General features: G+C 43.9%; 1 pseudogene; it reads right to left on the bottom strand.

Moving 5' to 3' along the window:
* The window catches only part of LOC120535281, a 149,228-nt pseudogene that overhangs the window by 34,708 nt on the left and 89,208 nt on the right, over positions 1-25,312 (bottom strand).

The following is a 25,312-nucleotide window of genomic DNA, read 5'->3' as shown; positions in this document are numbered from 1 at the left end:
CAGTGCGCATGTCACTGACGGACACTCAAGCTGAGAAAGGGGATTCCCCGAATTGCAGGTCGAAACTCGATTGGTCGTAAGTGCGAGTGGACGTAAAGTGAGGAGTACCTGTATATATAAAATTCTTTTCGCATTTGAAATGGAAATTATGTATGACCACAACAGTCAAGTTACACCGAGAAAGTGAGACAGAATCAGATCGAGAGAGAAGACTCGCAGGCTCACTGAACAACGTATACGGAAATCACAATTGACGGCCTCACAAACACCAGAACAACATGCTGAACAGAATCGAATTCAACGGATGCAGTATTCACAGGCTACTACGTCACACAGGTGTCAGGGTCTGTATATGGAGGGATTCGATTATAACATTGAAAAAGATTATTGCCTACATCCAAAAGTTACAATAGGAGAAATGGACATCATGTGTGAGTACTGCCAAGCACAGAGGGTTAAATTTGAATCACGTGGGATGTGTTGTTTAGACGGCACGGTGGAATTAACACCTTTAAGCCATCCAGCTGAACCGTTGTTGTCTCTTATTTCTGGCGCAAATCCACATTCAACTCACTTTCTGCAGAACAATAGGAAATGCAATTCGTGTTTTCAGATGACATCATTTGGCACCACAGCTGCTACCGAGGAGTCTGGCTTAATTCTGACATTTAAAATGCGAGGGCAAATCTGTCATAGAATTGGGTCATTAATGCCGTTGCCTCATGAGAGCCACAAATTTTTCCCTTCCACTCAGTGAGCGAAGCTACCGGGTAATCTGCTAGTCTCTTCTATAAATTTCTCTTCTGGCTCGTCCTGCTTCCTCTTCAAACCCAGGCCCCCCCCCTACATGGCGTTTCTCAATTCCTATTCCTCCTCTTCCAAACCCTTCCCCACGTTGGCTGCAGAGGTGTAGCTGGGGTTTTCAGCGCCCGGAGATAACTGAAGATTTCGCGCCCCCTACTGTTGGCCAAAATGCAATGGGGAAGGGAAAGAAATTTTTAAAAAATGCATTTTAAGAAAAAAAGTCATATTTTTTTATTTTAAATAGCTTTACATTTTTTAATATTTTAATTTTTAATTTATTTAAGGTTTAAATTTATAAAGATAGAACGAAGTAAAATAATTAAGACAACAATGGTAGTTCGAAAATATAATTATTTAAAAATATTATTCAAATATAGCATTGCAAAAACTTAAGCATTACATTGGATATAATAATATAATAACCTGAAAATTAAGTTAGTATAAAGTAAAAAAAATAGTTTGATGTACTGTATAATGCTTTAAATGTAATTATTAACTTCAAAGAGAAATTTTCCTAACCTTTGCTGCTGCAAATTTATCGATTAGTTCATCAAAATGTATCACTTGGCACACAGAAATGGCGTTTGCAGCAACTTAGACAGTGATACACTAATGCCTCATGTCAGTCGCGTGACTTGTTTAATAACGTCAAAAATGTTTCTGGGTGGGAGTCAAGCATGATAGAGTAGTGGAGGGGATAAATTATCGTCTGTTGGGTATACAGAACTAATACGTGCTTCGAAATCAGAAAGAGACAAAAAACAACGAAAAAAGATATCCTCATACCGATGGAGTGATGGACTGAGTATGCAAATGTTTTTTATTAACTTTTTAGTGCATTTAAGAATGGAAAACATTTCATTCTAAAATTTTGTAACATCAATTTGGCACCCCCAGGATGCTGCGCCTGGGACAGATGCCCCCCCCTTGCCCCCCTCCCAGCTATGCTGCGGCCTCCCATACACCCCCGCACTGCTTTTCTCGATTCCTACTCCTCCTTCGGACTACCGCGTTCCCCGCTCCTCTCATGACCCAATTTGTGTCACGTCACCACCAAAGTGAAAGGTCACGCGGTCAGGCTAGATATACAGTAGGGCGGTGACGTGACGTGACCGGGTTTGAAGAGGAAGCAGGACGAACCAGAAGAGAAATATATATAAGAGATGATAAACTTTGCTATGTTACATGTTTTGTCCAGGAGAATACTCATAGAAACTAGCATGCTGCAGTACTGTTTGCTCTGCACTACCTCACTACCTAGGCCAGTAAGCTTAACATGCATCACAGGAAAATTAATGGAAGGAATTATTAAGGAGAAGATTGAGCAACACCTGGCAAGGACAGGAGTTATTAGGAACAGTCAGCTTGGGCTCAGAAGAGGGCTTGCTTCTGCCTATTTATCTGAACTGTGTGTTTTACACCAGCCATCCAGAGTGCTTAGATCTTCTGGTCAGTTGTCTCTTGTTGTCCCTCGTACCAAATGTAAAACCAAGGGGGACAGGGCCTTTGCGACTGCTGCCCCTCGCCTGTGGAACTCTCTACCTCATCGTATCAAGGAGTCATCTACAATTGAACTGTTTAAAACAAGATTAAAAACTCACTTCTTTTCACTCGTGTTTTACTAACATCCTTGAATTCTATGAGGAGGCAACAATAGGATACGACCAGAGTGGAGCAGATGATATTATAGATGAGGACTTTCAGAAAGCATTTGATAAGGTGCCACATGAGAGGGTGGGCATCAAATTAAATGAAGTGGCAGTTCAGGGTGATGTTTTTAGATGTGTGCAGAATTGGCTCAGACACAGGAAGCAGAGGGTGATGGTGTGAGGAACCTCATCAGAACTGGCCAATGTTAAGAGTGGTGACCAGCAGGGGGCAGTGCTAGTGGCCGCTGCTATTTTTAATATATATAAATGATTTAGATTGGAATATAAGGAACAAGCTGGTTAAGTTTGCAGATGATACCAAGACAGGTGGATTAGCAGATAATTTGGAATCCGTTATATCATCACAGAAGGACTTGGATAGCAGACAGGCTTGGGCAGATTTGTGGACGGTGAAATTTAATGTCAGTAAATGTAAAGAATTACACATAGGAAGTCAAAATGTTAGGTTTGAATACACAATGGGCGGTTGGAAAATCGAGAGTCCACCTTATGAGAAGGATTTAGGAGTCATGGTGGACTCTAAGCTATCGACTTCCTGACAATGTTCAGAAGCCATTAAGAAGGCTAACAGAATGTCAGGTTATATAGCGCCTTGATGTGTGGAGTTCAAGTCACAGGAGGTTCTGCTCAGCCTTATAACACACTGGTGAGGCCTCATCTGGAGTCCTGTGTGCAGTTTTGGTCTCCAGGCTACAAAAAGGACATAACAGCACTAGAGAAGGTCCAGAGAAGAGCGACTGGGCTGATTACGGGGCTACAGGGGATGAATTATGAGGAAAGATGAAAAGAGCTGAGCCTTTACAGTTTAAACAAAAGAAGTTTAAGAGGTGACATGAATGAAGAGTTTAAAATTATGAATGGAATTAGTACAGTGGATCGAGACTGTTATTTTAAAATGAGTTCATCAAGAACACGGGGACACAGCTGGAAACTTGTTAAGGGTAAATTTCGCACAAACATTAGGAAGTTTTTCTTTACACAAAGAACGATAGACACTTGGAATAAGCGACCAGGTAGTGTGGCAGACAGTAAGACGTTAGGGACTTTCAAAACTCGACTTGATGTTTTTTTGGAAGAAATAAGTGGGTAGGACTGGCGAGCTTTGTTGGGCTGAATGGCCTGTTCTCGTCCAGAGTGTTCTAATGTTCATCCAGCTCAGCTTTTTTATTGCAAGAGAGTCATCTTGCTGAATCAAGGCTGCATTGAAATAAACCAAGATATTGAATTTTCTATGTCTAGCATTGCATCGCTTGACACAAGGTCCACTACAGGGTGAAGCACTACTATTGTATGAACACTTAGGACTGCATCTGCCACACGCTATGCTTGACTAACACATTGCAAATACCTATTAAGTTTGTGTCTATGAACAAAGGTAGTTTGTCTTCGTGTGTTTACTTTGCAGCCGGTTTCCGGTCAGATCAGGGTGGTAGTCTGGCTGCAGTTGTTAGATTGGTTCCAAACATCAAAAGAAATGTCCATTGTTTTTTGAGGGTTTGACTCTAAACCAGCGTTCTTCAACCTTTTTACACCTGCAGACTGGCAAAAATATTTTGCAGACGGCTAAGACAGAAATAAAAACCAATGCAGAAAGTATTTTATTTATTAAACCTAATGTTACAAAATGACAATTTTTAGTTAGTGTGTCATCTGCTGCTGCTTCTTTGTTAGAAAATTTGATATACGTGGTTGCAGTGTTGTTTCTGAGAGACAAAGCACTGCATTAACATCCATTTGATTTTTCTGTTTGGTTTTTTATTACTGGAAAGGCTGAAAAAGTCTTTTCACACAAATAGGAAGTTGAAAAAATGGCCAACAATTTGATTGCTTTATAACTCAGAGATGGATATTCTTTTCCGAGTGATATCCAAAATTAAGACAATGGTCGCATTTTAGGCCTGAACACCAGAGTGACATCAGAAGACAACTCAATCAGCTTTTCTTTTTCACGAAGATTGAATGCACATGACTTTATATCTTCCAAGAAGGGATTATTAATTCAGAGGTTATCTTTACGAGGATCCTCATTTCCAGGGAAATAATTTTTGCAGTTTTCCGCTAATGCCCTTAAATATCGACTTATTATGTTGAATATGACTTTCTGGTTGACAGCAGCAGCAATTAAAAATTCTCCCAAAAGTGGAACATTTCTATGTCTTCCTGTTATACGCGACTATCCCAAAGAGTCAGTTTCATTTTTAACGCATCCATTTATTTCTCAATGTAAAAATATTTGTAAATTATACTACATACAAAGGCCGTGGCGATAGTTCACTGCCAGGGGTTACAATGAAATCAAACTTTAACTACACCTTATCATATTGCCTAACAAAGTTTCCTTTTATCTTTTTGGTTTGTATTGCACATTCTGAAGTATCGGCATTTTTCTGTTTTCTTTGTTTCTTCTAAACTTGAAGCACTAGTACTTGGTATACTTTTGGTACCATCACTACTTTTTTTCCTGAATATTGTCCTTGCCTCTAGTAAAGAAGGTTAAAAGGTTTTGCTGTTCAACTTTTTTTGTCTCTAATTTTACGAAATAAATAACTTGTTTTCTGAAATACCACAACACAATATTAGGAAACAAGTGCGATAAAATAAGATTTTTTGCAACATGTTGTCAACAGGCGAGCTGACGCAATACTGGCATTTGGTGGCCGTGCATTTTGTCTATACAGTGGAACCTCGGGTCACGAATGTCTCTGAACACGTACAAATCGGGTCATGACCAAAAAGTTCGCTAAACTTTTGAAACTGTTCTCGACCAAACACTCAATTGACGAACAAGCCAGTTTCCCTTCCGGTTTGTACCCGCCGATGAATTCCGCACGTGTTGCATTGTTCTCGGTCAGACGTGCGTGCTTGCACATTAGTGTTTGTGCCAGCTTTCGCTCTGCGCTCCTTGTGCTCTATGTCGTTTCCCTTCCGGTTTGTACGCACCGGTGATTTATGCATGTGTTCAGTCTCTTCCTGTACAGTACATTGTTCTCGGTCAGATGTGCATCGCGCAGAGGTACTTTACCTCAAAACTGTAATCTCCTTTCCACCTAGCTTCCTGCTCACTTCCTTGATGCCAGAACTCGACTCATACAAGGTTAGTTTACTTGGTTGTTTATGATGAGTTTTTGTATAAATTAAGGATTTTTCAAATTTTTATTTTTACCCCTGTGTTTACAACTCATTAAAAAAAAAAAAAAGTGTTTACAGCAAGCGGTTCGTAAGGCTGTAGCGTGAACTCCTGCAAGGTTAGTTTTCTCTGTTCAAGGTTGTCTCAGTGTTATTCAATGTTTTACATTTAGTTTGCTATTACACTGTGCATTCTATGGTATAATTAACTATATTTGTGGTTAAAAATCTTAAAAAAAATATATACTGCTCAAAAGAATTAAAGGAACACTTTTTAAGCAGAGTATAGCATAAAGTCAATGAAACTTATGGGATATTAATCTGGTCAGTTAAGTAGCAGAGGGGGTTGTTAATCAGTTTCAGCTGCTGTGGTGTTAATGAAATTAACAACAGATGCACTAGAGGGCCTCCCCATGGGCTCACCACCTATGGGAGGGGCCAAGGAGGTCGGGTGCAGTGTGAGTTGGGTGGTGGCCGAAGGCGGGGACCTTGGCGGTCTGATCCTCGGCTACAGAAACTGGCTCTTGGGACGTGGAATGTCACCTCTCTGAAGGGGAAGGAGCCTGAGCTAGTGCGCGAGGTCGAGAGGTTCCGGCTAGATATAGTCGGACTCACCTCGATGCACAGCTTGGACTCTGGAACCAATCTCCTTGAGAGGGGCTGGACTCTCTACCACTCTGGAGTTGCCCCGTGAGAGGCCGAGCAGGTGTGGGCATACTTATGGCCCCCCGACTCGGAGCCTGTGCATTGGGGTTTACCCCGTGGACGAGAGGGTGGCCTCCCTCCGCCTTCGGGTGGGGGAAGGGTCCTGACTGTTGTTTGTGCATATGCCAACAGCAGTTTGGAGTATCCACCCTTTTGGAGTCTCTGGAGGGGTTGCTAGAGGGCATACCTTCTGGGGATTCCCTCGTTTTGCTGGGAGACTTCAATGCTCACGTGGGCAATGACAGTGAGACCTGGAAGGGCGTGATTGGGAGGAATGGCCCCGATCTGAACCCGAGCGGTGTTTTGTTATTGGACTTCTGTGCTCGCCACGGATTGTCCATAACGAACACCATGTTCAAGCATAAGGGTGTTCATATGTGCACTTGGCACCAGGACACCCTAGGCCTCAGGTCGATGATCGACTTTGTGGTCGGTCGCCGGACTTGCGCCATATGTCTTGGACACTCGGGTGAAGAGAGGGGCGGAGCTGTCAACTGATCACCACCTGGTGGTGAGTTGGCTTCGATGGTGGGGAAGATGCCGGTCAGACCTGGTAGGCCCAAACGTGTTGTGAGGGTCTGCTGGGAACGGCTGGCAGAGTCCCCTGTCAGAAGTAGCTTCAACTCCCACCTCCGCAGAACTTCAACCACGCCCCGAGGGAGGTGGGGACATTGAGTCCAATGGGCCATGTTCCGTGCCTCTATTGTTGAGGCGGCTGACCGGAGCTGTGGCCGCAAGGTGGTCGGTGCCTGTCGTGGCGGCAATCCCCAACCCGCTGGTGGACACCGCGTGAGGGATGCCGTCAAGCTGAAGAAGGAGTCCTATAGGACTTTTTGTCCTGTGGGTCTCTGGAGGCAGCTGATAGGTACCGCAGGCCAAGCGAACGCTGGCCGGTTGTTGCTGAGGCAAAACTTGGGCATGGGAGGAGTTTGGAGAGGCCATGGAGAACGACTTCGGACGGCTTCGAGGAGATTCTGGTCCACCGTCCGCGCCTCAGGAGGGGAAGCAGTGCAGTGTCAACACCGTATATGGTGGGGATGGTGCGCTGCTGACCTCACTGACGCTGTGGGTCGGTGGGAGGAGTACTTCAAGACCTCCTCAATCCCACTAACATGCCTTCCACGAGGAAGCAGAGCCTGGGGACTCTGAGGTGGGCTCTCCCATCTCTGGGACTGAAGTCACCGAGGTGGTCAAAAACTCCTTGGTGGCAGGGCCCGGGGTGGATGAGATACCGAGTTCCTTAAGGCTCTGGATGTTGTAGGACTGTCTTGGTTGACACGCCTCTGCAACATCGCATGGACATCGGGACAGTGCCTCTGGATTGGCAGACCGGGGTGGTGGTCCCCTCTTTAAAAGGGGACCGGAGGGTGTGTTCCAACTATAGAGGGATCACACTCCTCAGCCTCCCTGGAAAAGTCTATTCGGGGTTCTGGAGAGGAGGGTCCGCCGGATAGTCAACCTCGGATTCAGGAGGAACAGTGTGGTTTTCGCCCTGGTCGCGGAACAGTGGACCAGCTCTTCACCCTTAGCAGAGTCCTGAGGGTGCATGGGAGTTTGCCCGACCGGTCTACATGTGTTTTGTGGACTTGGAAAAGGCATTCGACCGTGTCCCTCGGGAATCCTGTGGGGTGCTCGGGAGTATGGGGTACCGGACCCCTGATAAGAGCTGTTCGGTCTCTGTACAACCGTGTCAGAGCTTGGTCCGCATTGCCGCAGTAAGTCGAGCCCGCTTCCAGTGAGAGTTGGACTCCGCCAGGGCTGCCCTTTGTCACCATTCTGTTCATAACTTTTATGGACAGAATTTCTAGGCGCAGCCAGGGTGTTGAAGGGGTCCGGTTTGGTGGACTCAGGATTGGGTCACTGCTTTTGCAGATGATGTTGTCCTGTTTGCTTCATCAGGCCGTGATCTTCAGCTCTCTGGATCGGTTCGCAGCTGAGTGTGAAGGCTGGGATGAGAATCAGCACCTCCAAATCCGAGAGCATGGTACTCAGCCGGAAAAGGGTGGAGTGCCCTCTCAGGGTTGGGGAGAGATCCTGCCCCAAGTGGAGGAGTTCAAGTATCTCGGGGTCTTGTTCACGAGTGAGGGAAGAATGGAGCGTGAGATCGACAGGCGGATCGGTGCGGCATCCGCAGTGATGCGGGCTCTGCATAGGTCTGTCGTGGGGAAAAGGAGCTGAGCCGTAAGGCAAAGCTCTCAGTTTACCAGTCGATCTACGCTCCTACCCTCACCTATGGTCATGAGCTATGGGTAGTGACCGAAAGAACGAGATCACGAATACAAGCGGCTGAAATGAGTTTCCTCCGCAGGGTGTCTGGGCTTTCCCTTAAAGATAGGGTGAGAAGCTCAGTCATCCGGGAGGGGCTCAGAGTAGAGCCGCTACTCCTCCACATCGAGAGGAGTCAGATGAGGTGGCTCGGCATCTGATCAGGATGCCTCCTGGACGCCTCCCTGGTGAGGTGTTCCGGCACGCCCAACCGGGAGGAGGCCCCGGGAAGACCCAGGACACGCTGGAGGGACTATGTCTCCGGCTGGCCTGGGAACGCCTTTGGGATTCTCCCGAAGAGCTGGAAGAAGTGGCCGGGAGAGGGAAGTCTGGGCCTCTGCTTGCTGCTGCCCCCGACCCGACCTCGGATAAGCGGAAGAGGATGGATGGATGGATGGATGCACTAGAGGGGCAACAATGAGATGGCCCCCAAAACAGGAATGGTTGAACAGGTGGAGGCCACTGACATTTTTCCCTCCTCATCTTTTCTGACTGTTTCTTCACTAGTTTTGCATTTGGCTACAGTCAGTGTAACTACTGGTAGCATGAGTCGATAGCTGAACCCTACAGAGGTTGCACAGGTAGTCCAACTTCTCCAGGATGGCACATCAATGTGTATTATTGCCAGAAGGTTTGTTGTGTCTCCCTGCACAGTCTCAAGGGCATGGAGGAGATTCTAGGAGACAAGCAGTTACTCTAGGAGAGCTGGAGAGGGCCATAGAAGGTCCATAACCCATCAGCAGGACCAGTATCTGCTCCTTTGGGCAAGGAGGAACAGGATGAGCACTGCCAGAGCCCTACAAAATGACCTCCAGCAGGCCACTGGTGTGAATGTCTCTGACCAAACAATCAGAAACAGACTTCATGAGGGTTGCCTGAGGGCCCAAATGTCTACTGCGCCCTGTGCTCACTGCACAGCACAGGGGAGCTCAATTGGCATTTGCCATAGAATACCAGAATTGGCAGGTCCACCACTGGCGTCCTGTGCTTTTCACAGATGAGAGCAGGTTCACCCTGAGTATATGTGAAAGCCGTGAAAGGGTCAGGAGAAGCCGTGGAGAATATTATGCTGCCTGTAACATCGTTTAGCATGACTGGTTTGGTGGTGGGTCAGTGATGATCTTGGAGGCATATCCATGGAGCGACTCACAGACCTCCACAGGCTAGACAACGGCATCTTGACTGCCATTAGGTATCAGGATGAAATCCTTGGACCCATTGTCAGACCCTACGCTGGTGCAGTAGGTCCTGGTTTCCTCCTAATGCACGACAATGCCCGGCCTCATGTGGCAAGAGTATGCAGGCAGTACCTGGAGGATGAAGGAATTGAAACAATTGAATGGCCTTCACGATCCCCTGACTTAAACCCAATAGAACATCTGTGGGACATTATGTTTCGGTCCATTAGGCACCGCCAGGTTGCTCCTCAGACTGTACAACAGCTCAGGGATGCCCTCATACAGATCTGGGAGGAAATGCCACAAGACACCATCCGTCGTCTCATTAGGAGCATGCCCCGACGTTGTCCAGCATGCATACAAGCTCGTGGGGGCCACACAAGATACTGAAAAGCATTTTGAGTAGCAGAAATTAAGTTTTTGAAAAAATGGACAAGCCTGCCACATCTTCATTTCACTCTGATTTTAGGGTGTCTACACAATTGAGCCCTCTGTAGGCAGAAAACTTTTATTTCCATTAAAAGACTTGGCATCCTTTTGTTCCTAAGACATTGCCCTGTCGTTATTTGTATAGATATCCAACTTCATATTGAGATCTGATGTATCTAATGTGTTTCTTTAAAGTGTTCCTTTAATTTTTGTGAGCAGTGTATTTACATACAGTTTGTACGGTCCGGAACCAATGTTCCCTCTAAGTTGAACGCGTGAGCGATCGCTCATACGAATTCAGAGCATCGTTCATACTTCCCGCACGATCGCTCATTCCGACGGCGTCGCTCGTACTTATCGCGGAAATTGGTGCTCATAAATTTTTGGCTTAAACAAAATGTCGCTCATAAACAATGTTTTTTGCTCACTATATGCTACTCCTTAGAGGGAACTTTGTCCGGAACGGATTAATTGTATTTACATACAATCCTATGGGGGAAATTACTTCGGGTCACGACCAAATCGGGTTGTGACCAGAGTTTTGGAATGAATTATGGTCATGACCCAAGGTTTCACTGATGATTCTTCATGTCGTCAGTTTGCACACTTCTTGATGGTCCACTGTATTGGGGAATATGTGACACTCGTTTTGCCTGTGTGAGAAATGGATGAAGAAAAGCACCATGAGGACATCCGCCTGCCATGCATTTAAGTCTGATAATTTGCTTCATCACATCGAGCCATTCATCAAACATAGAAACACGCAGGCTGATCCTGTTAGAACTGCAAGCCCAACGTCACATGTTGATAGTAAACAACGATGCTGACGTCACATACCAAGACTTGAACACGCACGCCACCCATATTTGCTACTGCAACTTGCGCACACGTTGCGTTAAATTCCGAGGATGTGCTCAGAGGACGTGTCAAAAGAACGCGTGGCAGCCATGAGGCAGGCAAGTAAGCGTTCTGAGTGTGAAGTATAAACCGGCCCTACGTGTATATCCAGACACAAACATACAGCGTATGCACATAAACCCAAATGGTATACTCACCCCTGGCATTGTTGTAAATGGCTGCAAACGTCACCATGATAAAGACCGTGGAGTACTTCCCAGCATTGAAGAGGTGTGGCATCACACTACCCGTATCGCGATACCGCCGTAGACACTGGGCAAAGCGGATCCAGGGTGGAAAGCACTGAATTAGGCAGGTCATGCCACGTGAGTAACCACTGCAGTCAAGTTGTTCTGCCAAACATAAAAAAAACAAAAATTACTGAAATTATTCTGGGGAGACTCAAGCATGATTAAGATATAATAATCTATACTAATAAAAGGCAAAGCCCTCACTGACTCATCACTAATTCTCCAAGTTCCCGTGTAGGTAGAAGGCTGAAATTTGGCAGGCTCATTCCTTACAGCTTACTTACAAAAGTTAGGCAGGTTTCATTTCGAAATTCTACGCGTAATGGTCATAACTGGAACCTACTTTCATATTCTATATACGGCCATAGTGGGCAGCTCGGTTGCCGTGGGAGGCGGAGTTAAGTCTTGCGTCTCACATCATCACGCCTCCCACGTAATTGAGTGCCTGCCCATTTAAGGCCGTCCGTCAGTGGCAATCCAATAGAAACACTCTGCCTGCCGCGAAGGACTGTGCTCATGGAAAGGAAGATGAGATGGTCAGGGTGGCGTTTGGCACAAACTCAGCGAAACTGCGAGAGAAACTTTTAAGTGCCGGGGTCTTAGCTAACATTAAATAAAGCCGTGGAAAGAGCTCCAAAGAGTGCAGAACAAAAAAGTGTTACACAATTGAGAAGGCAGCAAAACAATATGAAGTGTCTGACACATACAAGCATGTTCATAAGCGCAGCTACTGCAGAAACAAAGCACACGGTGGAAAAAGTCAATGTCCTGCTAAAGGAAGACAGTGTAAAAAAAAACCCCGTGCATGCAGTGTGTCACGTCTCAGATAAAGAGGTAGATGAGCTGTTTGTTGATGTAGTAAGAAAGGAATCGATAAATGAAACCTGTTATCTTTACAATGGTTGACAAACACGGAATGTAACTTGAACACAACACGTCCTCCAAATACGAACCTGATTGAAAGAAATAATGAGAATCAAATCTTTGATGACAGTGACACTCATAACAGTCGCAAAACAATTACATTGACAATCATGTTACGTTATTTTTAAAATGTTCCCTTTTCTTTTTCATAACTTATTTAACACACTACTTCTCCACTGCGAAGCGCGGGTATTTTGCTATATATATATATATATATACATACTGTGAAATAAACGAACCACACGGCGTGGCGTTAGCCGACTTGCTGACCAACCACAAGCGTTACCTGGTAGGTAGCCACCCATACAATTAGATTGCGACTCAGACTATGAATGCCTTGAATGTAATTACCCCGATCTACATACTGCCAAGTAAACGAACCACTGCAATCAAGCGTTTGCGATAACTTGCAATGAGTCTTTTACAGCGCTCTGGAGGAATTTTGGCCCACTCATCTTCGCAGAATTGTTGTAATTCAGCTTTATTTGAGGGTTTTCTAGCATGAACCGCCTTTTTAAGGTCATGCCATAGCATCTCAATTGGATTCAGGTCAGGACTTTGACTAGGCCACTCCAAAGTCTTCATTTTGTTTTTCTTCAGCCATTCAGAGGGGGATTTGCTGGTGTGTTTTGGGTCATTGTCCTGTTGCAGCACCCAAGATAGCTTCAGCTTGAGTTGAAGAACAGATGGCCGGACATTCTCCTTCAGGATTTTTTGGTAGACAGTAGAATTCATGGTTCCATCTATCACAGCAAGCCTTCCAGGTCCTGAAGCAGCAAAACAACCCCAGACCATCACACTACCACCACCATATTTTACTGTTGGTATGATGTTCTTTTTCTGAAATGCTGTGTTCCTTTTACGTCAGATGTAACGGGACATTTGCCTTCCAAAAAGTTTAACTTTTGTCTAATCAGTCCACAAGGTATTTTCCCAAAAGTCTTGGCAATCATTGAGATGTTTCTTAGCAAAATTGAGACGAGCCCTAATGTTCTTTTGCTTAACAGTGGTTTGCGCCTTGGAAATCTGCCATGCAGGCCGTTTTTGCCCAGTCTCTTTCTTATGGTGGAGTCGTGAACACTGACCTTAATTGAGGCAAGTGAGGCCTGCAGTTCTTTAGACGTTGTCCTGGGGTCTTTGTGACCTCTCGGATGAGTCGCTCTCACGCCTTGGGGTAATTTTGGTCGGCCGCCACTCCTGGGAAGGTTCACCACTGTTCCATGTTTTTGCCATTTGTGGATAATGGCTCTCACTGTGGTTCGCTGGAGTCCCAAAGCTTTAGAAATGGCTTTATAACCTTTACCAGACTGATAGATCTCAATTACTTCTGTTCTCATTTGTTCCTGAATTTCTTTGGATCTTGGCATGATGTCTAGCTTTTGAGGTGCTTTTGGTCTACTTCTCTGTGTCAGGCAGCTCCTATTTAAGTGATTTCTTGATTGAAACAGGTGTGGCAGTAATCAGGAAATTGAACTCAGGTGTGACACACCACAGTTAGGTGATTTTTGAACAAGGGGGCAATTACTTTTTCACACAGGGCCATGTAGGTTTGGATTTTTTTTTCTCCCTAAATAATAAAACCATCATTTAAAAACTGCATTTTGTGTTTACTTGTGTTATATTTGACTAATGGTTAAATGTGTTTGATGATCAGAAACATTTTGTGTGACAAACATGCAAAAGAATAAGAAATCAGGAAGGGGCAAATAGTTTTTCACACCACTGTGTATATATATATATATATATATATATATATATATATATATACACAGTGGGTACGGAAAGTATTCAGACCCCCTTCAATTTTTTACTCTTTGTTATATTGCAGCCATTTGCTAAAATCATTTAAACTAATTTTTCCCCTCATTAATGTACACACAGCACCCCATATTGGCAGATAAAAACAAGAATTTTTGAAATTGTTGCAGATTTGTTAAAAAAGAAAAACTGAAATCTCACACGGTCCTAAGTATTCAGACCCTTTGCTCAGTATTTAGTAGAAGCCCCCTTTTGAGCTAATACAGCCAGGAGTCTTCTTGGGAAAGATGCAACAAGTTTTTAACAGCTGGATTTGGGGATCCTCTGCCATTCCTCCTTGCAGATCCTCTCCAGTTCTGTCAGGTTGGATGGTAAACATTGGTGGACAGCAATTTTTAGGTCTCTCCAGAGATGCTCAATTGGGTTTAAGTCAGGGCTCTGGCTGGGCCATTCAAGAACAGTCACAGAGTTGTTGTGAAGCCACTCCTTCGTTATTTGAGCTGTGTGTTTAGGGTCACTGTCTTGTTGGAAGGTAAACCTTCGGCCCAGTCTGAGGTCCTTAGCACTCTGGAGAAGGTTTGTGTCCAGGATATCCCTGTACTTGGCCGCATTCATCTTTCTCTCGATTGCAACCAGTCGTCCTGTCCCTGCAGCTGAAAAACACCCCCACAGCATGATGCTGCCACCGCCATGCTTCACTGTGGGGACTGTATTGGACAAGTGATGAGCAGTGCCTGGTTGTCTCCACACACTGAGGAGAGGCAAGACACATGACAGCCCACATGGAGTTTGCTAAAAGACACCTGAAGGACTCTGAGATAGTGAGAAATAAGATTCTCTGGTCTGATGAGACCAAGATTGAACTTTTTGGCCTTAATTCTAAGCGGTATGTGTGGAGACAACCAGGCACTGCTCTGTGACCAGGTCAGTCATGCTGGGGCTTCCACTTCCCAAGCCTCCTGAGTCCCGCTCTCTTCTACGGTGAGCCATCTTCCTTCCGGTCACTCCTGCTCCTCACTGAGCGCTCAGCAGGAGCGACCACTACTGACTGCTCCGGGTGCCAGCCAAACACCCTGCTAGGGCTCACTGCTCAGCTGCTTTCTGCTCTTAACAGCAAGCATGAATTCACTCGCTCGCTCACACACCGGCTTTCTCCTTCCTGCCACCTTCTTCTCCTTTAACTTCCCTTCTTTTGATTCTTCTCCCCTCCTGACTCGCGATCCTACTATATATAGTGAGGACGTGGTTCAGGTGTGGCAATTAGCACCACCCATTTTCAATTACGGATGTGGACGATTCCTCAACTGTGCACTTAAACGAGGACCGCCCGCATCACAAAGCACTGGGGAACCACTCCGGCCACACTACTACGTCCCCTTTTTAAACTGCAAGTGCGGCGATTGTCTGTTTAAAAGCTGGCCTTTCATGTGTGCCACAGCGGGTGGACGTGACTGTCTTACTGAATCCTTAGGGATTGAGGGTTTGATGTACGCGTGACTATTAATGTGAGTGATGCCATTGTGTCAAAATCAAAAGAGATCCCTTAAGTGTCCGTGTACTTTTTGGTATTTGAAATTTCGTTGTAGGTAATATCATTTAAAAAAGAAAAAGAAACACTTATTTGATTTTCAACTTAAAGAGGAAAGACGAAAAGCGCAAAACAATTACTGTTTTCCTTTTGTTCTTTCACACATCAGGAAAGAAAAATGCAAGAAACAAGAACGAGAAAATGTCCTTTATTTCAAAGTAAGTAACAACAATGACATTCATAAAAGAACTTCTACATCAATGGGTCCGTGGTCCGTGTACTTTTTGGTATTTGAAATTTCGTTTTAGAAGCAAAAACGAAAAAACGAAAATAAAAGGAATTTTCAGATTTTGATTTTTGATTAAAGAATAAAATGAGGGAAAATAAGGTATTTTTTAATTCTTTGGTAACAAATAGCAGTCATAAACTTAAAATTACACATACTTTTCTGGATTTGTTTGTGATTCAAATAATGAAAGTGTAATAGCTGAAAAACAACAAAACAGACGCATTTTCGTTGTCTGAATCCGTAAGTACTTCTTCTTCTTCTGCGCGATGTTTGACGACACGTGTGAACAGTCCTCCTCACAACACATCGACCAACGGCCTTGAAGTTACACTGCATGGCATCAGCAGAGGATGGACCATTACGTTGTTTTCCAGAACAGTAAAAGAGTAAAGCTCCGGGACGAGGACATGACTGCAGAAAAACTGAGTCGCATCTTTCCGGTAAAAATACAAGCTTTGCAGACTTTGCTTCATTGATATAACAGCTCTTTAATGAACGTTATTGTTGTTACTTACTGTGAAACAGCTAACATTTGGTGATTTCATTTACTAACACTAAGTCTGGAAATTTTTAAGAATTTGTTAAGAAAACTTTCTGTAAATCACGTTGCTCTCCTACTTGTGCACGCTGTTAATACTCGAAACGTTTACTACCATTCAAATTGCTAGCACTCTAAAAATTGCCAGACTTAGTGTTAGTAAATGAAATCACCAAATGTTGGCTGTTTCACAGTAAGTAACAACAATAACCTTCATAAAAGAACTGCTACATCAATGAAGCAAAGTCTGCAAAGCTTGTATTTTTACCTGAAAGATGTGACTCAGTGTCCTCGTCCTGGAGTGTCACTCTTTTACTGTTCTGAAAAACAACGTAACGGTCCATCCTCTGCTGATGCCATGCAGTGTAACTTCAAGGCCATAGATGGATGTGTTGTGAGGAATACGTTGGGAGGTTCGCACGTGTCATCAAAAATCGCGCAGAAGGAGAAGTACCTCCGGTTTCAGACAACGAAAATGCGTCTGTTTTGTTGTTTTTCAGCTATTACACTTTCATTATTTGAATCACAAACAAATCCAGAAAAGTATGGGTAATTTTAAGTTTATGACTGCTATTTGTTACCAAAGAATTAAAAAATACCTTATTTTCCCTCATTTTATTCTTTAATCAAAAATCAAAATCTGAAAATTCCTTTTTTTTTTCGTTTTTGCTTCTAAAACGGACCTTACTTTTTGGTATTTGAAATTTCATTTCAGAAAATATCATTTAAAAAAGAAAAAGAAACACTTATTTGATTTTCAACTTAAAGGGGAAAAACGGAAAGCGCAAAACAATTACTTTTTTCCTTTTGTTCTTTCGCACATCAGGAAAGAAAAATGCAAGAAACGAGATCGAGAAAACGCCCTTATTTATTTTGTCTGAACCGGACGTTTTTATAGGTCAACAACCTGGTCAGGTAATGCGCCACTTGAAGCAAACACTGGTCACTGGTGTGTAGACTGGACCATCGTCATGACATTAGAACAGTAGTCAGACGTGATTTTAGAGATGGCAAATCAAGGCCTGTCATCGAAAATTATATCTTGAGCGTCTGTCATATGAACCCGGAGAAGCGAGAGGGTTTTCTGCAAGAAAGATTTGTGCTGAGCAAATCTTGGGCTGTCGACTCTCTTACACATTTGGAGATAGAGGTAACAAAAGGGTCCGTGTACTTTTTGGTATTTGAAATTTCATTTTAGAAGCAGAAATGAAAAAAACGAAAACGAAAGGAATTTTCAGAGTTCGATTTTTGATTAAAGAATAAAATGAGGGAAAATAAGGTATTTTGTAATTCTGTGGTAACAAATAGCAGTCATAAACTTAAAATTACACATGCTTTTCTGGATTTATTTGTCATTCAAATAATGAAAGTGTTATAGCTCAAAAACAACAAAACCAACGCATTTTCGTTGTCTGAAACCGGAGGTACTTCTTCTTCTGCGCGATTTTTGAAGACACGTGCGAACCTCCCAACGTATTCCTCACAAGTCATCGATCAACAGCCTTGAAGTTACACTGCATGGCATCAGCAGAGGATGGACCGTTACGTTGTTTTCCAGAACAGTAAAAGAGTGACACTCCAGGACGAGGACACTGAGTCGCATCTTTCAGGTAAAAATACAAGCTTTGCAAACTTTGCTTCATTGATGTAGCAGTTCTTATATGAACATTATTGTTGTTACTTACTGTGAAACAGCTAACATTTGGTGATTTCATTTACTAACACTAAGTCTGGCAATTTTTATAGAGTGCTAGCAATTTCAACTTTCTGACCACCATTTTATCTTTGTATGATAAAGTTGAACTTCTAGTACAGTTAAGTTTAAAATCCAGAGTGACTCCTGAATAAATGCACATCCCCACAAATGTGAAATCAAATCACACAGAGGAAGACCACCACGATTTTCAGTTTTACTAAACCAAGATAAAGTAGTATAACGGTCACTGGTCATTATCTGAACATCAAGTTCTAGAAACTGGCCATCCATTACCAATTCCAGGGCATTCATCTAAAACCCCATCCTTTACCTGTCGGTGGAGCGTTCAGGGTTTGCAGGCTGTGCCAGTTCACTTCAATGGCATAGAAACAGATGAGAGACCACAGATCCAAAAGGAGAGGGCTGAGACTGATGAGCTGGTCGGCCAGCCAGAAATCAGCAAAGCCCACCTTGTGAAAGGGAGCGGTGAGCACCCGGCCCTGTGAAAATTGAACAAGACAGAGTTGCGTTCAGATTATTATACAGTCAAAAAACATGGAAGGCTTAATTAGATTTGCAGAAAGTCTAATTCAGATATTTGGAAAAATTCTGCACGGTCTCCACTTGTATTTGCTGTGTGTGCAGATTTTCCTCTTGTGTATAGCACCTTTATATTTAATTAGTGCAAAAAATGCATAAAAATATAAGACTTTCTCTAACGATACAATCAAATCTTCAAGGTCACATAATGCACTCAGAGTACACTGAGGTTTAGTTATCAGCTACACCTCTTACATGAAATTTTTAATAATCCATGCAACACATCATGGAACATATTAAAACACATTTGTCAGTGGTTATGCTGTGTGACCACCAGGGGGAAGCACTGTGCTCCAACACCACAGACAGGTCCAAGTTCAATTAGCTGATTATTTATTAACAGTAGTACCACCACAGGCTTTTTACAGACCAACACCGTCTTACAGAACGACCACAAAGCTCCTGGCTCCTTCTCATCCTCTGTTGCGAGTGTCGTCCAACTCCGTCCTGACTCCCTGAGAGTATGAGACGCCTCCTTTAATATTGAACCTGGGAGCACTTTATATGCCATGTACAGTGGAACCTCGGTTCACGACTATAATTCGTTCCAAAACTCTGGTCGTAACCCGATTTGGTCGTAAACCGAATCCTACATACATAGGACTGTATGTAAATACAATTAATCTGTTCCAGACCATACGAATTTTATGTAAATATATATTTTTAAAGATTTGTTAAAATCCAATAAAAAAGTCTTCATTAAATACAACGAGATTAAAACAATGCTTGAATCTGTCTCTTTAAAAACAAGCCCAGTGGATTCTTTAACTGCTTTCTCGCGTCCAGTCCTCTCTCTTGCGTGCACCTGTGTGTCTGTCTCTCTCTCTCTCTCTCTCGTGTGTGTGTCTGTCTGTCTCTCTCTCTTTCTTGTGTGTCTGTGTGTGTCTCTCTCGTGTGTGTGTGTGTCGCTCGCTCGCTGGCAGCACAGGGAATGCACAGGGAGAGACTGAACACATGCGGAAATCATTGGCGTAAACCGATTTGTGCGTGTTCCGAGACGTTCATGAACCGAGGTTCCACTGTATGTATCGACACACTGCACTGCAAACATTAATGTTGAATATCCCCAACAGAGAGTAACTACCAGAAAAAAGAAATCAGCTTATCCACCTTAATAAAAGGACAAGTGTCTGTATGTGTAGCTGTGTCTCCTTTCAATTGCTATGCTATTGCTATTTGGTATGGGATTCACAAAAGCATTGGTAATGTTTGTGATGCGCCATTTGTTGGAATGACAAATGCAGTGCATTTTATCACTACTTGCATTACTAAATACATTCCAGTTGAAGGTGCATTGCAAACATTAACACTGAGATTTCCATTAATTACTTAGATTTCAACTTGTTTTAGATGGGGGGTACAGCTAGTATATATATATATATATATATATATATATATATATATATATATATATATATATATATATATATATATATATATATATATATAATATACAGTACAGGCCAAAAGTTTGGACACACCTCCTCATTCAATGTGTTTCTTTCTTTATTTTCATGACCATTTACATTGGTAGATTCTCACTGAAGGCATCAAAACTATGAATGAACACATGTGGAGTTATGTACTTAACAAAAAAAGGTGAAATAACTGAAAACATGTTTTATATTCTAGTTTCTTCAAAACAGCCACCCTTTGCTCTGAATACTGCTTTGCACACTCTTGGCATTCTCTCGATGAGCTTCAACAGGTAGTCACCTGAAATGGTTTTCACTTCACAGGTGTGCCTTATCAGGTTATTTAGTGGAATTTCTTGCTTTATCAATGGGGTTGGTACCAGCAGTTGTGTTGTGCAGAAGTCAGGTTAGTTGGACGATCATTTATTTTTCAACAGGACAATGACCCCAAACACACCTCCAGGCTGTGTAAGGGCTATTTGACCAAGAAGGAGAGTGATGGAGTGCTGGAAATGGTCATGAAAATAAAGAAAACACATTGAATGAGGAGGTGTGTCCAAACTTTTGGCCTGTACTGTAATATATATATATTGTGACAGGCGCCTGGCGTCCATGCCCAGTCGGGACGTCCCTACACACTGTATTCAGGGGGAGCAGCCCTGGACAGTGCAATACCTCCCCCTGGACGCTAGATGGCCGCCCCCCTGGGCTGGTGTAGTGCCTCAGTTTCCCACAGGGCTCTATGGCAATTGGAGTTGGGGGCAGCCCTGCTGGGTCCCGCAGGTACCATCAGGGGGTGCTGTGTTTGGGACTCCTGAGCCCATGTGGGAAACAGCTTCATCACACCTGCAAGTGCCGCCGGATCTTGGTGATCAAACACCTGGAGCACTTCCAGGTGACCTATAAAAGGGAGCCAGCAACCACCACTCATCGGCCAGAGTCGGGTGGAGGAAGACAAGGTTGTGAGGGAGGAGTGGTGGTGCCAGAGAAGAGTGTTTGTGTTTTACTGGTGCTGTACTGGTGTTTGGGACTGTGTTGTGGCTGGGGGGAGTACGGGGAAGATGTGCCCTCCAGCTGAAGAGGAATAAAAAATCCTTTTATTTTACACGTGCCTCCCGTGTCCAATCTGTGTTGGGTCAGGCGCTATATAGTGCCTTTTACATATATATATATATATATATATATATATATATATATATATATATATATATATATAAATATATATACAGTATATAGACTAGCTCTCTCTCTCTCTCTCTCTCTCTCTATATATATATATATATATATATATATATATATATATATATTGTGGAGGACCGCCTTCTCATGCCGGTCCTCACCCCCAGGCCGCCAGGAGGAGCCCTTCCGACAGCAGGATAGTGCCCCGAGGACCAGCAGGGCCTCATGGATTTTGTAGTATTTATACACAGCCCTGCTGGATACCTTGGGGGCCACCAGGAGTCGCTGTGGGGGGGTATATGGGCTCTTTTGTGCCTTATGACCCGGGGGTACGTCACGGTCATGTGACGGGAAGGAACGACGTGCTCCCGGGTTGAAGTAAAAGACTGATTGCCCTGACCCGGAAGGAAAAAGGAACTGTGGACTGTTGGGACAGAAACACCTCCGGGTCAGGGGCTATAAAAGGACGGTGCCTCAGTCCAGACACTGAGCTGAGTTGGGAGGCAGGGTGGCTAAGCGTCTGGGAGTGGAGGATTGTGGAGAGGAGCGTGCTTTGTGCACTTTATTATTATAATAAATTTCATCTTTGGACTTTTACCTGGTGTCTGACGTATAGTCTGAGGGTACAAGGGTGCGAGCAAGCATCTTATTCTATCACTATATATATATATATATATATATATAGTAAGGGAACAACAAGATGACTGAGCTTGCATGGGGCAGTACCTACCCCAGGGTGATAGACGGCAACTCCCTTGGCTTGCTACAGTGCCACAGGTCTGGAGCATGAAAGTTCGACCTAGTTCAGCCTGGCCAATGGTGGGGGCTCATGGAGAATGGCTGAGCCCTCCTCTGCAGGGCTGCCACCACACCCGGAAGTTTGGCCGGAAGGAGATTATGGGACACCTGGAGCAATTCCGGGCGCTTTATAAAAGGGGGCCGCCTCACTCCATTCGGGGAGCATCAATTGGGAGGTGGAAGACACAGCTTGCAGGAGGAGGAGGAGTTATTGTTGTACTGTGCTGCACAGATGGGAAACTAGAGCTTAGCATTTCCCACAGCTGAATAAATATGTACTGTGTCTGGAACTTGTGTCTCTGCCTGTCTTTGCTGGGTTGGGGTGGCTATATATAGATAAGATGTCCATCTGTCTGGCGTCAATGCAATGATGTAATGTCATCCTGCATCCACAAGAATGTCTGAAGCACAAAGGTAAGTGTATAGAGTAAGATAGTAAACCGTGCAGTGGAGGACCATCCATCACATCATTTGGTGTCCACAACAGGGCAGGAGTGTCACTTGAAGAAAGGTAACAATTTTGATATCCCCTTGGGGACAAATATAGTATTATCTATCTATCTATCTATCTATCTATCTATCTATCTATCTATCTATCTATCTATCTATCTATCTATCTATCTATAGTATCATATATATTATATAGTGCCTTTCATATCTATCTATCTATCTATCTATCTATCTATCTATCTATCTATCTATCTATCTATCTATCTATCTATCTATCTTATAGTGCCATTCACGTCTGTCTATCTATTATACAGTGTCTTCCATGTCTATCTGTCTAACAAGACATAAAAATGCATGATGTGTGAGACTGAGCCTCGTACCATTAAGCCATTTTTAATAAGCAGGCCTCTTGCTGTGCTACTATATTGTGCATAACATTGACCACAGTGAGCTCCATCTCAAAGTGACGAGTATGAACAGTAAAATTAAGACTACTTATAAAATTAGGAGAGGTCACTAGCACTGTAGTTCATGTTTATTAATTTATTTCTTAATTTACGTATTCCAATACAGAATTTGCAGAGGGCTGCAGCCTACCATAATGGTAAAAAAGCAGGAGGCAGCACTGGCCAGAGCCCCAGTCTGTGTCGCGGCACATCTCCCGTAGTTCTGTAGGCACGCGGTGGAGCCTGCCGTCGCTGGGCATATAACAGAATACCCCTGGCACACAACTGCCTGCCGCCACTCCAGAACAAAAGAACTCGGCCATCCTGCACAGTCGCTTTTCAGGACCATCATCACTCCCACCACAACTCTGCACAGCACTTTATATCCTGAGGCCATAAGGCCACCTGACAGGCAGTGACAGTGACAGCTGTGCCAGCACTCCTTGTATCTGTCGTCTGACGTTGTATTCAGCATGTGGCACCGTATTCTTTGTCTCTCCGAGATATTCATTGTCTGTTGCTGGCATTGTGCTACTGTCACTAGTCTGTGGGGGACGTGCAATTGCGGGTCTCATTGTAATGTGTATGCATCGCATGAAACTTGAACTTTTACCTTTGCTGCCCCTGCTTTTCAATCATTAAATCTTTATTTTATTAAGAAAATTACAGACCTATTAGCTCAAGTTGGTCAGAGCACTGGGAACACCAATGGATGGGGTTGTGTCCCGGTCATCCCACCTTAATTACACCGCGTGCCTCACTCGGTGATCTCAAAGTCCTCCACAGACAATTCCACCCAATGTACAGAACTGCAACTTATGTGTGTGGAATTTAAGGGTCCCAAAAGCACTTGTGACTATGCCCACTGGTGGTGGTGGCAGTGATGGTGGGGGCTTTTACCGGTCAAACCCTGGCTAGATAAAGGCGCAAACATAATCTCTATTTATAAAAGCCAAGTCCCACTGACTCACTCATCATGAAATCTCCCAAACCACAAGGACTTGGGACTTGAAATTTGGAATGTAGGTTACCGTTGGCCCATTGGTGCTCGCTAAGAAACGGTTTTAAAAATTTCGTGGTCCAAGCGCGTTCTGTCTGTATGTCTGTCTGCTTTTCACAAGAGAATTACTTAACGCATTTAGATCTGGTTGTTTTCTATAATTTACTTGAACATTCCGGTTGATTTTGCGACCTCTCTCGTTGCGCTAAGTACCTACCACAGTTCGCTTGCGCTACCGATGTATTTATGCAAATCCAACAGAGTGGCTGTGGGCCGAGAGCAGAGGGCGGAGCCTTCCTCATTCACACGCCAGCCTCCGTTCGAGTTGCTCTACGTCACACCACGTGTCGGAGTGCGCCCTGCCTCTACTTAGCTAGCGATACCCGTTTGTTCAACAGACATTATCATCTAGAGATTGTTAATAAGTAACGTTTGACGTTTTTGAGAGAGATCAGCGCTCTATGTGTTTTAGATGGTAGCTGCTGATTGCCAGAGATATGTCTGCAAATCCCCTTAAAGTAAAGTCTGCAATGTGCACTTTAATCACAAGTCTGAATTATTTGATTTGTAAGTTTAAACTGTGGAGCAGCAGGGGAAATTAAAGAAAAATTGGCCAAAATTCAACATGTTGTTGTTTGTCCCAAACATTATGGAGGGCGCTGTATGTGTAATGTGTAATTAGACACGTATGTTTAATTTTGCACAATGTCTGAACTTTGACCTTTTTGTTAGCCTTAACTTCTTTGCCTTCAACAGGCGACAAGCAGAACTTAAGACCGAGCAGCCAAAGGGATCTTCGAGATTCCCTAAAAGACTGAGATTGTTCAGACGAGCAACACGCTGGCGTGTGTCCTTACCAGGAGGCGAAGCAGCCAGAGGCGAGTGCGGTAATAGCAAGTGCGAGTCGGGTTCAAGAGCAGCAACAGGGCAAAACCGTAGAACAAGAGTGGATTGAGCTGCAGGGGAATGGACAGGAAGGTGCTGTGGAGGCAGGCCAGCAGACTGATGCACCAGCTCACTCCGAGCACTCCGGCCAGCTGTGGAGAAAATAGAGAAGGTCAGGCAAGTAAGGAACCAAATCTGTGTCCAACACTGATTACTAATTAATTAACTAACTTATTAGTTCATTCATGCATTAACGTATACTCCACATTCACTTTATTCGCTAAAATGGTTTGCAGGAGGGAATCCTTGTAGTACTGGGTGCAAATCATTAGAACAGTGGAACGATTTTGATAAGAACAGGTCATTCAAACCTACAAGTCTGTCAGTCTTATATACCTTATTGACCACTAGGGAAGCCTCAGTACCCCAAACACCAGACACAACCACCACCGACACAGTCCAAGGTTAAAATAAAAGAAGC

The sequence above is a fragment of the Polypterus senegalus genome, chromosome 9 (assembly GCF_016835505.1).
Source record: "Polypterus senegalus isolate Bchr_013 chromosome 9, ASM1683550v1, whole genome shotgun sequence".
Taxonomy (NCBI): domain Eukaryota; kingdom Metazoa; phylum Chordata; class Cladistia; order Polypteriformes; family Polypteridae; genus Polypterus; species Polypterus senegalus.
This window is presented reverse-complemented; position numbering and strand designations above follow the sequence as displayed.